Source organism: Aulonocara sp. 'chitande type north' Nkhata Bay, linkage group LG9 (assembly GCF_057382095.1).
Source record: "Aulonocara sp. 'chitande type north' Nkhata Bay isolate Kocher_YH1m ecotype deep benthic linkage group LG9, A_spYH_male_GT1.1, whole genome shotgun sequence".
Lineage (NCBI taxonomy): Eukaryota > Metazoa > Chordata > Actinopteri > Cichliformes > Cichlidae > Aulonocara > Aulonocara sp. 'chitande type north' Nkhata Bay.
The window spans coordinates 10205606-10218067 of record NC_141352.1 but is presented as its reverse complement, the minus strand read 5'-3'; the positions used below and the strand labels follow the sequence as shown (position 1 = coordinate 10218067).

The 12462-nt window shown below is 41.8% G+C and overlaps 1 pseudogene across 1 annotated transcript; it reads left to right on the top strand.

The window, feature by feature from the left end:
- The first annotated feature begins 2771 nt into the window (after positions 1–2771).
- Positions 2772–9284, top strand: LOC147321623 (uncharacterized; annotated as a pseudogene). Its single transcript, XR_015130989.1, has 4 exons — positions 2772–3072; positions 4763–4838; positions 4948–5544; positions 7933–9284. The product of XR_015130989.1 is annotated as an uncharacterized LOC147321623 (transcript).
- Positions 9285–12462: the final 3178 nt, after the last annotated feature.

The following is a 12462-nucleotide window of genomic DNA, read 5'->3' as shown; positions in this document are numbered from 1 at the left end:
ACACTGGTGGAGGCAGCTACAGTTGTAGCCACAGCTGCCCTGGGGTAGACTGACAGAAGCGAGGCTGCCATATCGCCCCATCGGCCCCTCTGGCCATCACCAGTAGGCGGTAGTTGAAGTGTCTTGCCCAAGGACACAACGACCGAGACTGTCCGAGCCGGGGCTCGAACCGGCAACCTTCCGGTCACAAAACAAACTGCCAAATCTTTGAGGCACGATTGCCCCGATGGCATAGGCACCGATCGGTTTTCTATCGCCCATTTGCTGGGAGTAAAGGCGCCTTCCATTTGCGAGGTGCCCCTGCTGCTTGCCAAACATAGGGAGGAGAGGGGCAGGGGGGGGGGATTCTCTGGCTGGTTGGAGCAGCACCTAATATCCAACTCGCAAAATAAAACAAAATAAAAACAATCCAACAAACACGAAAAGACCAGACATTATAACACAGACTTAGAATTTGCAGCGATGTTTTTTCTAAATTCTATACACGAAAAGTGAGCGCGAGAGCCCTCAGTGTGGCTGCTTGCTGCTTTTCTGAAGTCAAAGTAAAAAGAGGGAGTGTTTGCTCAGGGTACCAAACAGGCTAGGACCGCCCCTGCCCACCTCTACTGATGAGTTTACTGTCAGCATTTTAATTATAAGTTTAAAGGCTGTAGGTTGCAGCAATTGCTCATACACTGTGTATAAATGTTACAGGGCACAGTGCTGGTTCTAATTTCAAGCTTTACATTGTGGATGAATTTACAAATTCATATTTTATTGCACAAATCATTATTTAAGCGAGAATTCTTTATTTCTATGTGTGTGATTCTTGTGGTCCTCCATAAGAATCCCACCCGGGTGTAACATTGTTACAGAGGGATGAGTGTGAGGCTGTTCCAACTCTCAGCACCGCTCTTCTCTTTTCCTGAGTCCTTAGCAATTCTCCTTCCCACGATGACGTTTTCATCGGCACTATCTGATATCCTCGTGTCGGTGTTCCCACATCATCATAATAAATGTTGTTCCAGGTTCAACATTGCAAGTGACCAAACACATTGTTGTGACATCATACTTTTGCGACTCCGGGATAAACCGCCTTAAAAAAATCTACTTAACTTGCGAGAAACCGCCTCTGTCCGCCGATCCAGCAATTGAATTCTTTGCATTTCAGGATACTGATCTTTAATAAACGGTAAGCATCATACATATTGTCCTTGCAAAATTTCATAAATGAATGAACCGTTTGGCTTGCAAAAGTATGTAATAATTATTTGTAATAATTTATTCTGTTTTGGGAGTGTTTTTTATGTATCTGTATTATATTATACATACACATTAAAAGTTGTCAAGGGAAAATTGTATTTAGTAGTCAGTATAATCTTTTAGTTTGCATATGGTAGAATACTGCATGTAGTTATTTGTATTAGGAAATATTCAACCATGTATACTTAGAGGCATATAATCAATTGTGTGTGATCTCTAGCAGGCTGCAGGCTTGGTGTGCACCCCAGGAATGCACCCCCACGTCCTGGGAGCATGAGAGCTTGTACCTTGTCTTATTGTTTTATGGTAGGATTAACGTAGTTACGTCTGTTCTAGTCTAAGTGCTTTAACTGCTTGACTTCCTCACTGTGTTATCTATGGTGAGGCTACCCTCTTCCTGACCAAGGATGTTTTCCCTTTGTGCTTTCATGTATATGACCCTTTGATCAGACACACACACACACACACACACACACACACACACAAACACACTGAAGTATAAAATAAAGACCGGGGCAGTGCTCGGCGCGAGTCTCTTAGTAGGGAGCTGCCCTTGCTAGCAAGAGTTCTGTGTGTTTCTCTTCTCTGAGTCTTTGCTGAAGAAGTGTTTTAGAATATTTTCCCTAACAAAAGTGAATCTCTGTCCAAAAAATGCAGTCAGTTTACTTTTTACTCACTATGAGTATCATTCATTATTCTTCCCCAGTAATTAAGGTTAGGATATGTATTTTTTTTTTGTTCCAATCCATTCTTCTTTTGCAGCATTTAAATAACCTTTATCAGATTTGATGGTTTTGTTACAGACTTTCCAAAAAAGTGTTTTTCTTTCACAAATGTGGGATTAAATTGTGTTAAAATGTACAAAACAGTGATGTCATGTTTTGAGACGAGGACCCAGGCACAGAGAGACTTGATGAATTTAGGAATCTTATGATTTAATAAAGAAATTTGCTGACTTGCACAGAGAGGATAAAATTATGATGACTCATAACGGAGAAGAAGACAACAGACGACGAGGACAGGGAGGAACAGGGGTTTAAATGCACCAAGGAGACAGTCACAGAGAACTCGGGACAACTGGAGACATTTAAGGATGCAGGGACTGACAGAGACAGGGAAGAAGTCTCATCGTGACGTGTAAAGTTTATTTTGCCTGGCTGGGCAGCTCTCTGGGTGCTCAGCACCCCCAAAGCTCTGATTCTAGAATCGCCCCTGGTTCTAACCTTCATTTCATGGACGCACAGTGTGAGCACTCAGGTCGCATCAGAGCATCGGGCCGTATAGTGTGAGACTCTGCATCGTGACTTACGAACATCTAACCCCTGCGAGTAAATCGTGCAGTTTGAGCAGGAGCTGAATCGCGCGACTGAAAAAATCGCACAGTGTAAGCCGGGCATAAGGAAAAGAGGTTAGCAAAAGGAGATAGGCGGTACTTTTGGAAAAAAAAAAAAAAAAACAACTCCGCCTGGTTACGCTACGCAGCTGTGTCGCGTGACCACACAGCAACAAACCACAGATGAGCAGGAAAAAGGGGGCGGAGCAAAGTGTGTGTGCGTGCGCAGGAGAGGAGTCGAGCAGAGAGAGCTGCTTTGTCATGAAACGGGAGTAAAGTAGTGAACTTAGAGGAGAGAAACAAACTAAAGTATCGATCATAAACCACTACCAACGTCCTGATCGATATCTGCATCGATCTGCCCACCCTTGTCTCCTGGATCGTAGCTGAGATCAGCGTGAACCACGTGGGTCTCTGCTCCCTGATCTGTTTCCTGTGTTTGGAAAGAGTTGCAGCTTCATCGCGGAGTTTCTCTCGGTTTGTGGGCTCATCTAAAGGTAAGCACCGAGCTAACTTTACTGTGAGTTCAGTTCATGTTGAGTTTAGCTCCTGAATGAGGTCTTCTGCTGCTCTCCTCGGTGTCTGTTCACAGTTTATTGTGAACACGTTGAGAGAAGAGTGAGAGAGTGTTTGAAGTGATAACAGGAAGTCAGAGCGATCTGCTGCAGTATCAGGGTCACAATAAATTTTATAGTCCAGCTGCTGTGGATGAACACATGAGAGGCTGTAAACTCCTACAGTCTCATTTTAATGAGTCTGGCTGCTGTAAAGTGATGCACAGGAAGATGGTAAATGGCCTGTATTTGTATAGCGCTTTACACATTCAGTCACCCACACACTGGTGATGGCAAGCTACAGAGGCGAGGCTGTCGGACACTGTTGCCACCGGGCCCTCTGAACACAATGGGTGAAGTGTCTTGCCCAAGGACACAACAACCGAGACTGTCGTAGCTGGGGCTTGAACCAGCAACCTTCCGATTACAAGACAAACTGCCAACTCTTGAGCCACAATCGCCCCGATGTTAACAACAGATGTTAACAACAGATGTTAACAAAAGCTAATGAAACAGAGATGAAAGTTCATGTTTGAAAGCACTGAGAATTAAAATAAATGGTGGTGGTTAATGTGCAGCTCTTGGTGATTTGGGGGAAGAATTATGTTTTTAATCCTGTTGGGTATTGAATGGTGGTGTCACGGTTGTGGCAGCAATCGTGTGGTGTTGTGGAAAGGACCCTAAATGCTGGCATATATTATATGGCTCTGACCTTTTAACTACATTTCCAGTCACTCCATTTATGGCGTGACCTTTTAACAGACCAACATGTAAAAAGCATAAGTGAGCAGTCCTGCTAATCTTATAACAAGAGGAACATGTGGATTCTTATGCACAACAAAAAATTACAGCGAAGAGTCTGCTCCCTGCATGCTGTTCTGTTTTGTAGAGTTTTCTATACATTTTGTTTAATAAAATCTATAAGGTTCAAATGAAGCACCAAACTGCAGTTACTCAGTTGGTGGAGGTTCAGTAGTGCAGTTTCTCACTGTCATTGTTAACTGGAGGCTGACACACTGACTGAAGACATTCAGTTTGAGTGGATTCGAGCTTTCCATCTCAGCTTCTTTTTGTCACGGGTGGAATACATATTGTCAGGGATTAAACAATTATCAAAACACTCGGGTGAAGAAACGACACTCAGACACTTCAACAGTTTAACGTGCACGGGTGAGAGTTCAACAGATACTCACACCCCGCACTGGTCTTACGTCTTTATTTATACTTCATGGTACATGGTGAAACGCACAGATAAAACAGGAACTTAGCTGCACGCCCTTCACTCGTGGGTGGAGAACATGCAGTTCCTGGAACTTAATCTAACAATAACAGCTGGTTTTCACAATTTATTGTGGTTAATGCTTTGTACGCTATCTATGGCAAACCTTCTGTTGCTATGTGCTGACAACTAGAATATGCTTAAAGAAATGAGCTCTTGCAAGGATGGTTATATTTGCACACATCCCTTGTGATCTCCTCGAACAGTGGTGGCCCACTGTTCAGAGAGCTCATGATAGAAAGACGTTTGCATAAGCAGAAATATTAAACACTTATCAGTATATCACTCAGTTACATTTCATGACAATAAAAGCTTAAAATACTCTAACACATATAAATATGTTTTGTGTTCCAGCTGATCATCAGGAGGAGACGAGCCATTTAGACTCAGCTCAGCCACTACAGAGGAAACAATGACTTCAACCCAAAAGGTGAGCAAGAATATCTCTGTTATTGAACCTGTGTGCAGGTTATGGAGTTTCAGTTTGTTCCACGACTGCATTTCACTCACTGCCTCTGTTTGTATCTCTGTCACTGCAGGACCAACGTGGAGCGAGAAGTCAGCGCTCTCAGGAGGCCGACAAACCTCACAGAAGAAAGGGAGAGAAGAAACACACCTGTGACGATTGTGGGAAGGGTTTTATCAAGGCTAAACACCTGAGAGCACACCAACTCATCCACAGTGGAATTAAACCGTACAGCTGTGACTTGTGTGAAAAATCTTTCACCCAACTTGGACACTTAAAAACACACCAACTCATCCACAGTGGAGTTAAAGCATACAGCTGTGATCAGTGTGGTAAATCTTTTGCTCTCAGTTGCACCTTAAAACGTCATCGAGTTACCCACTCTGGAATCAAAGCGTATAGATGTGACATTTGTGGAGACACTTTCAGTCGGCTAGGGACCCGAAATATTCACCAACGGATTCACACTGGACATGATGTTTGCTGCTGTGTTCAGTGTGGGAAACTGTTTACAACAGATGCACAGTTACAACGCCACATGTTTACCCACAATGAGGAGAGACCTTATAAATGTGACCTGTGTGATAAGACTTTCAAATCTCCAAAGTCCCTGAGAAAACACCAAGAGATCCACACCAGAAAGTAACTCTACAAGTGCAGTTACTGTGAGGTATGTATTTATATTATTATCTTCTTATTTTAGACTGAGTGTTTGGAACAACTCTGTTAATTAAATTGTGTTAGCATGTTAGTAATTCCACTGGATGCAAAGGCATCGACTGGATGTCCGTAAAGAACATAATAAGTCATCTTACTAAAAACAATGATTCCTGTTACTTGGTATCCATGTTTGAGGTACAGTTGCATTTTTTTGAAGCATTGTTTAAATTATTTGTAATTTTCCAACCTCAACCTTCATGTAGATTATAGGGATGGGTAGTCTAAGGAGCTTGTAAAGAAAAGCATTCGGCCTTCTTTAAGTTTCTTGAAGACGTTTCACCTCTCATCCGAGAAACTTCTTCAGTCTTTAGAACAATTAGTTCCATTCACAAGGTCCCAATTTAATTCACTTGATTTGGTAGAGAGTCTCAGCGTTTTTAAACCCTTAGGGCTTTAAAATCTGGGAAAACCTTCACAGACAATAGGGCTGGGTATTGTCACTGATTTCTAAAACTCATTCAGTTCTGATTCACAAGGTCCCGATCCAATTAGTTTAGACTGAATTTGATTTTGACTTTATGTGCTGCCAGACATCTGGCTTTAGTTTTGGCTTCACCCTCAGTGGAGTCTCAGTCCCTGGTCACTTGACTCTCACATGGCCCCCTCTTGTTACCCACTTGCAAGTTTCATACATGGCAAAATACATTTAAAAATATATATTGTACATATCAGAACTGCTCTATTTTACTTGTATTCACTAACTGAACAACAGGAGGGTCATCTAACTAAAAGCAATCAGTGCATCCTACCACACATTCAGAATCAACTTACTTTAATAGTCTGTTAGTTTTATTTACATGTCCTCAAAGTATCAACCAATCAATCAATCTTTATTTATAAAGCACTTTTCATACAGAAATGTAGCACAAAGTGCTTTACATGGTTAAAAGCAGCCCACCCCACCCTCCAACTCACTCCCCACACTCTCTTTTTTTTGCCTGTCCCGTTTGGCTCTTTTGCCATCAGAATTATTGTCTAAAGGCGAAGAAAGATGCCCAACAGATTTACTTTACCAAATTGACCATCCCAGCTTTGCCGTAATGGTCTGTTTGATTCACCTTTTATTGTTTATTTTATTTTTTATTTTCACTTGCTAAATACAGGACAGACTTGACTGAGGAAGAGAAAGGGGAGAAAGAAAGAGGGAAAAACAGCAGAGAAGAGGGACAAGGATAAAGGGCAAAAAAACAAAAACCAACAAAATAAGCAGACAAAAAATACATATATCAATCACCTGGATCACCTGTTGAGAAAGAAAACAAGTAGAAGATAGAATAAACAACAGGACGATGATCTATGGGAATATAACAATAAAAACAAAATATTAAACATTATTGTGCAGCACATAAGATCAACAGAACACAGTGTGTTTTGAGGTAGGAGCCAAAAAGGGTGTAGTTTGTGTGTGTGAGCACCTGTGTGTACACCTGTGAGCATGGATGCGCTTGTATTTAAAAGGTTCCTTCATGTAATGATCTGCTAGAGGGTGTGGGGGGGCCATAGCCCCGTCCTCCAGGGCATGAAGCAGGTATGGAGGAGATCAAAACTCCCGACATCCAGAGGTTGGCATGTTGACATTTTTGAAGAGGCCGGAGGTTATTAATGTTTTTGGAGTTACTGGATTTATGATAATTGTGTTGCTCTCTGTTTGTGATTATGACGGGTATTATGTTGACTGTGGGAGAGAGAGGTCCGAGTCCAGAGTTTTTGTGTATTACTGTTAAAAGTTGAACAGATATAGGAGCTGGGACCAGGGGGACATCAGTCAGTGGCGGATAGATCAGCAGGTAATGTCGGTTTGAGTAATGACAGGGCGGTGTGCGGGAGTGCTGTACACCAAATGGTAAATTGGCAGACAGCAGACGGCGTCCCCAGGCGTTGAGGTGGAGCCCGTCTGCCCCAAAAAGATGCCTCCTCTCCCAGAAGGCATCAAAATTGTTAATAAAACCCACACCATGGGAGACACAGGGGGAGGAAAGCCAGGTGTTAAGGCTGAGCAGACGGCTGAAATGGCCTATCCCTCTGCCTTCTGATATCCTTTGTTCCAGCTCGATCACTTTTTGGCTCAGGTTGATGCAGCTTTCACAACTGGATGTTGAGGTAAGTGGTGCCATGACTCACGCAGTATTTGACAGTATTTGTTCGCTCCACCTCGTTCACAAAGGCGCTGAGCTGCTTCAGTGGCTTCTCTATCAATGCAACCAAGCTGTGTGTATAGTTTCACTGTGACAGTAAAATGTAACTGGATGTTGGCAAAGATGCTCTTTATTTCAAGCTTCATTCTGGATTAAAATGTTGAAGGACTGACTTACACTGTCTTTGTGTCTTTGTTTTGAAGCAGAGCGACACAGATGGATCCAGTTCTCAACCCTGTCGTCACTGTGGTGGTGGGAAAGAGTTTCGCTGTGACCTTTGTGGAAAAACTTACAGTAATCAAAAGAGCCTGAAAATACATCAACGTAGACACACTGGAGACAAAATGAACTACTGCAAAGAATGTGGGAGCGGCTTCCCCACTATAAGTGAATTAAAAAACCATGAACTTTGTCACAGTGGGGTTAAAAAGCACATCTGTGACCAGTGTGGGTCATCCTACACCTCTGCAGGTGAGCTTAATAGACACAAACGAGTCCACCCAAGAGAGAAACCATACAAGTGCAGACACTGTGACAGAAGTTTCTCGTACTCAGGGAGTCGTAACAATCATGAACGTGCACACATTGAAGGGAACTTCAGCTGTGACCAGTGTGACAAAAGTTTCGGTAAGCTCAGTTCATACTCCAAACACAAACAATCCCACGCTGCAAATAAATTGTTTCACTATTACCAATGTGCAAAAACATTCACTTCATTATCTGCTCTGAGCAAACATCAGCGTGATCATGAAATCACTCCCATCACTGGATCACAATGAATCTGAAGAGACAGAAAGATCCTCTTCTGGTTTCAGGGTCAGAGGTCTGAAAAAACAGATAAACAGATTTATTAACTATCTACAGCAGCAGTCCCCAGCCTTTTTTGCGCCACGGACTGGTTTAATGTCAGACAATATTTTCATGGACTGACTTTTAAGGCGGATAAATACAACAAAATAAAATGATACGACCAAGACAAACACTGGAATTTTGTAAATAAAATAATAAACGTGAATTCACCGTGTAATCGTGTAACTTTATTAGCAGCGTCCTCCGGAAATGCGCCCACAAGATTGAGAGCAACATCCTCCTCTCTGCCCCTTAATGCTCTCTGGTCACTATGGTAACATGTAGATGTTTCTTTCAAAATAAGACACACAACTACAACATGGGGAAAAGACCCAGGCAAAGAGAGTTAATGAAAACCATAAATTTCACGCCCAAGCCTCAACTCTCGCGGCCCGGTACCAAACAACTCATGGACTGGTACCGGTCCATGGCCTGGGGCTTGGGGACCGCTGAACATGGTTTAACATTCCACATTGTATACAAGACTTACAGGCAAATACAGAAACTAATTTCAGTGTGTTTTTCTTTTTAAGTTTAAAACATATCTTAAGTGGTAAGACAATGAATTTTACTCTGACTGTCCATGTTATATAGCAGTATCCATTTTATCATGCATGTATGCTACTTTTTTCTGCTGACTGTAAATGTTTTTCTTTTGTATTCATGAAATAAACTAGACTTTCACAGTTTACGTTTTTTACTGTTTCTGCTTTTGTTCACTCCAAGTTGGACAAAAACCCACAGACAGGCAGAGTAAACTAACAATGTGAAGCAATCACAGACTGTGTATTAAATGGAAAATGGCCTGTATTTGTATAGCGCTTTACTTAGTCCCTAAGGACCCCAAAGTGCTTTACACTACATACAGTCCACCCATTCACAAACACATTCACACACTGGTGATGGGAAACAACATTGTAGCCACAGTTGCCCTGGGGCGCACTGACACTGATTAGCAGAGATGGGCAGTAACGCGTAACGCGTTACTGTAATCTGATTACTTTTTTCAAGTAACGAGTAAAGTAAGGGATTACTATTGCAAAAACGGTAATTAGATTACCGTTACTTTCCCGTAGTAACACTGCGTTTCTGCGTTACTAAAACCGTGATTTCTTTGCGATAATGTCTCATGACAGTGACGTAAGCGAGTGCACCGTTGGTGACAACAGCTGTGTGCAGATCAACAATGGATCACATATCGATTGCGGGAGAGAGTATGAGCGTGCAGCGTTTAAAGTGTGGAAGTACTGACCTTACTTTGAGTTTGATTCCATAAAAAGTGACAAAAACATTAGTGTCCGCTGTGCGTGGGAAGAAAACTTCTTTTTACAGCGAAAAAACCCCTAAACTTCCAAGCAAGCACCGAGTAGCTACGACGTAATGGGAAACTCACAGAGAAACTCGCGGATTCTTCCACTGACCGCGGCACACCTGCACCAGGGTAAACCTGCTCCTGCTTTACAGGTGAAAATAGAGCAACAGGACTGCTGAGTCTTTGACTTTATTTATTTTCTGCTGTGTTTTACTTGCATCTATTTGAAAGACTGAGTGTAAACACACAAAATATTTTATTTTATGTGCTGGAATGTGCAGAAAATAGGTTTAAATGTTAAACTAATTTATTCAAGTCAGAGAATGGTGCATATAATTACATTTTTGCTTGATGCATAAAGTTAAAAGATTAAAACTAATAAAACAAGTTTTAAAAAGAGACTTTTCCATCTGATTACATTTTGTATGATGGATTATGTAGAAAAAGTAGAATTGGGCTGAAAGATCTATCGCTTTATCACCTCTTCAGGGTGTAAATCATGTTTTTAAAAAGTAACTAAGTAATTAATTACTTTTGAAAATAAGTAATCAGTAAAGTAACGGGATTACTTTTTGGGGAAGTAATCAGTAATTAGTTACTGATTACTTTTTTCAAGTAACTTGACCAACACTGCTGATTAGTACCTTGTTTTTCATAAACACAAACAGGTGACTGAGAGAAATGTCTTTGTTATCCACTTTGATCATTCTGAACATTGAAGGAGGTTTGTTCAAGAGTCACACTTTGTGTATTTCCTTAAGTTAGAACATAATAATGTTGGATATAACTATTTCAATTGATCTTCCCTTCGTGGTTTTGATGTGAAATGTTGTTAAACCATGTGTCAACTTGTGTTAGCATGACAGCAGATCATTCTGATGTACTTGTAAGAAGACTTAATGAAAAGGAAACTGACCCTGAACTAATTAAAAGCAGGTCACAGCTGAGTCAAAGGGTAATAAAAATAAGGCCATGCTGTGTCCAGCGTCTAAAAAAATTCAGGAGACTAATTTGCCATGAAGTATTTCTGGAAAAACTGTACTAATATATTTTAATTACTCAAGAAATAATATTTGATTAAAAGCTAATGGCCATGAATGTGTTTCAGGGAAAACTGAGGATTACTGCATTCTTTGCTCTATGTTAGATGCTGACGCTGACCGCAGCATGATTTAAAAAAACACACAAAGTGTTTACCAAACAGAATATGAGGTTTTGATTTTTCCTTTGCAGGTGCAGTGTGAATCTCGCCAATGATGGAAATATTTTGAGTGTGCAAAATATAAAGTCAGCAACCAAGAATATACATACAGAAAATGTAAGGAAAACATATAACTGTCATGATCGGGGGAAACGTGCAAACTAAACACAGTAATTCGGCGTGCCCGTGTGGTGTGCTGGCTAGACCCAAACGCAGGGAAGGCTAGTGATGGGTTGGGACAGGCACGCAGTTACTCTAGTAACGATCGGTGCACAAAGCACGGCTTTGGAACCGATGTTACAGATGAAGAGCGAACGGAGTGTCAACAGTTTCAGCGGAAGACGCAGAGAGACAAATGCTTTTTCTGAAGGAGGAAGGGCTGTGTTTTGGTTGCTTAGGTGCTGGGCACATAAGTAAGGACTGTGCTAAGCGTTTGACATGTAGGACATGTGGTAAAGGTCATACCACTGTCCTCCATATTGATAACAATGGTTTAAGTCCAGAGTCCTTTGGAGAGCCCTCCTTTTCAAAGAATGTACTCCTATGAAACTATGGAACTCCTATGAAAATTTGTGGTCATACAGGGGCCGGAAGAGACAGCGGTTTTCTTTCCATTCTGCCAGTTCAAATAAAGTCTGTTAAAGGTAGTCATGTCATTAGGCATGGGTATTGTTTAGGTTTTATCCGGTGCCAAACCGGTACTTTTGAAACTGTGCCGGTGCCTAAACAGTGCTCAAACCGGTGCTTAAAGAATGGAGAACACAAACTTTGTCCAAAAACCTCTCATGTTTAGCTGTTTTTTTGGTAAAAAGATAACAATGTTAGCCTTTTCTGCAGCTATGGGGCATATATGGTATCACTCTTGGCTGGAAGCAGTGCTTAAACAATGGAAAAAACACAAACCTTGTCCAAAAATAATAACGGATTGCATTTATATAGTGCTTTTCGGGACCCCTCAAAGCACTTTACAATTCCACTATTCATTCGCTCTCACATTCATACACTGGTGAAGGCAAACTACAGTTGTAGCCACAGCTGCCCTGGGGCAGACTGACTGAAGCGAGGCTGCCATATCGCGCCATCGGCCCCTCTGGCCATCACCAGTAGGCGGTAGGTAGAGTGTCTTGCCCAAGGACACAACGACTGAGACTGTCTGAGCTGGGGCTCGAACCGGCAAACTTCCGATTACAAGACGAACACCTAACTCATGAGCCATGATCGCATCTCATGTTTAACTGTTTTGCTCTTTTTCTTTGGCCTTTCTTTTGGCCAGGGTGAAGGGAGTATCTGCCATCAAACAAGAAGACAGCCGCATGTAACTACGACGGTGTTTGCTACTTTACCTTACATGCATTAATGTAATAACGTGGT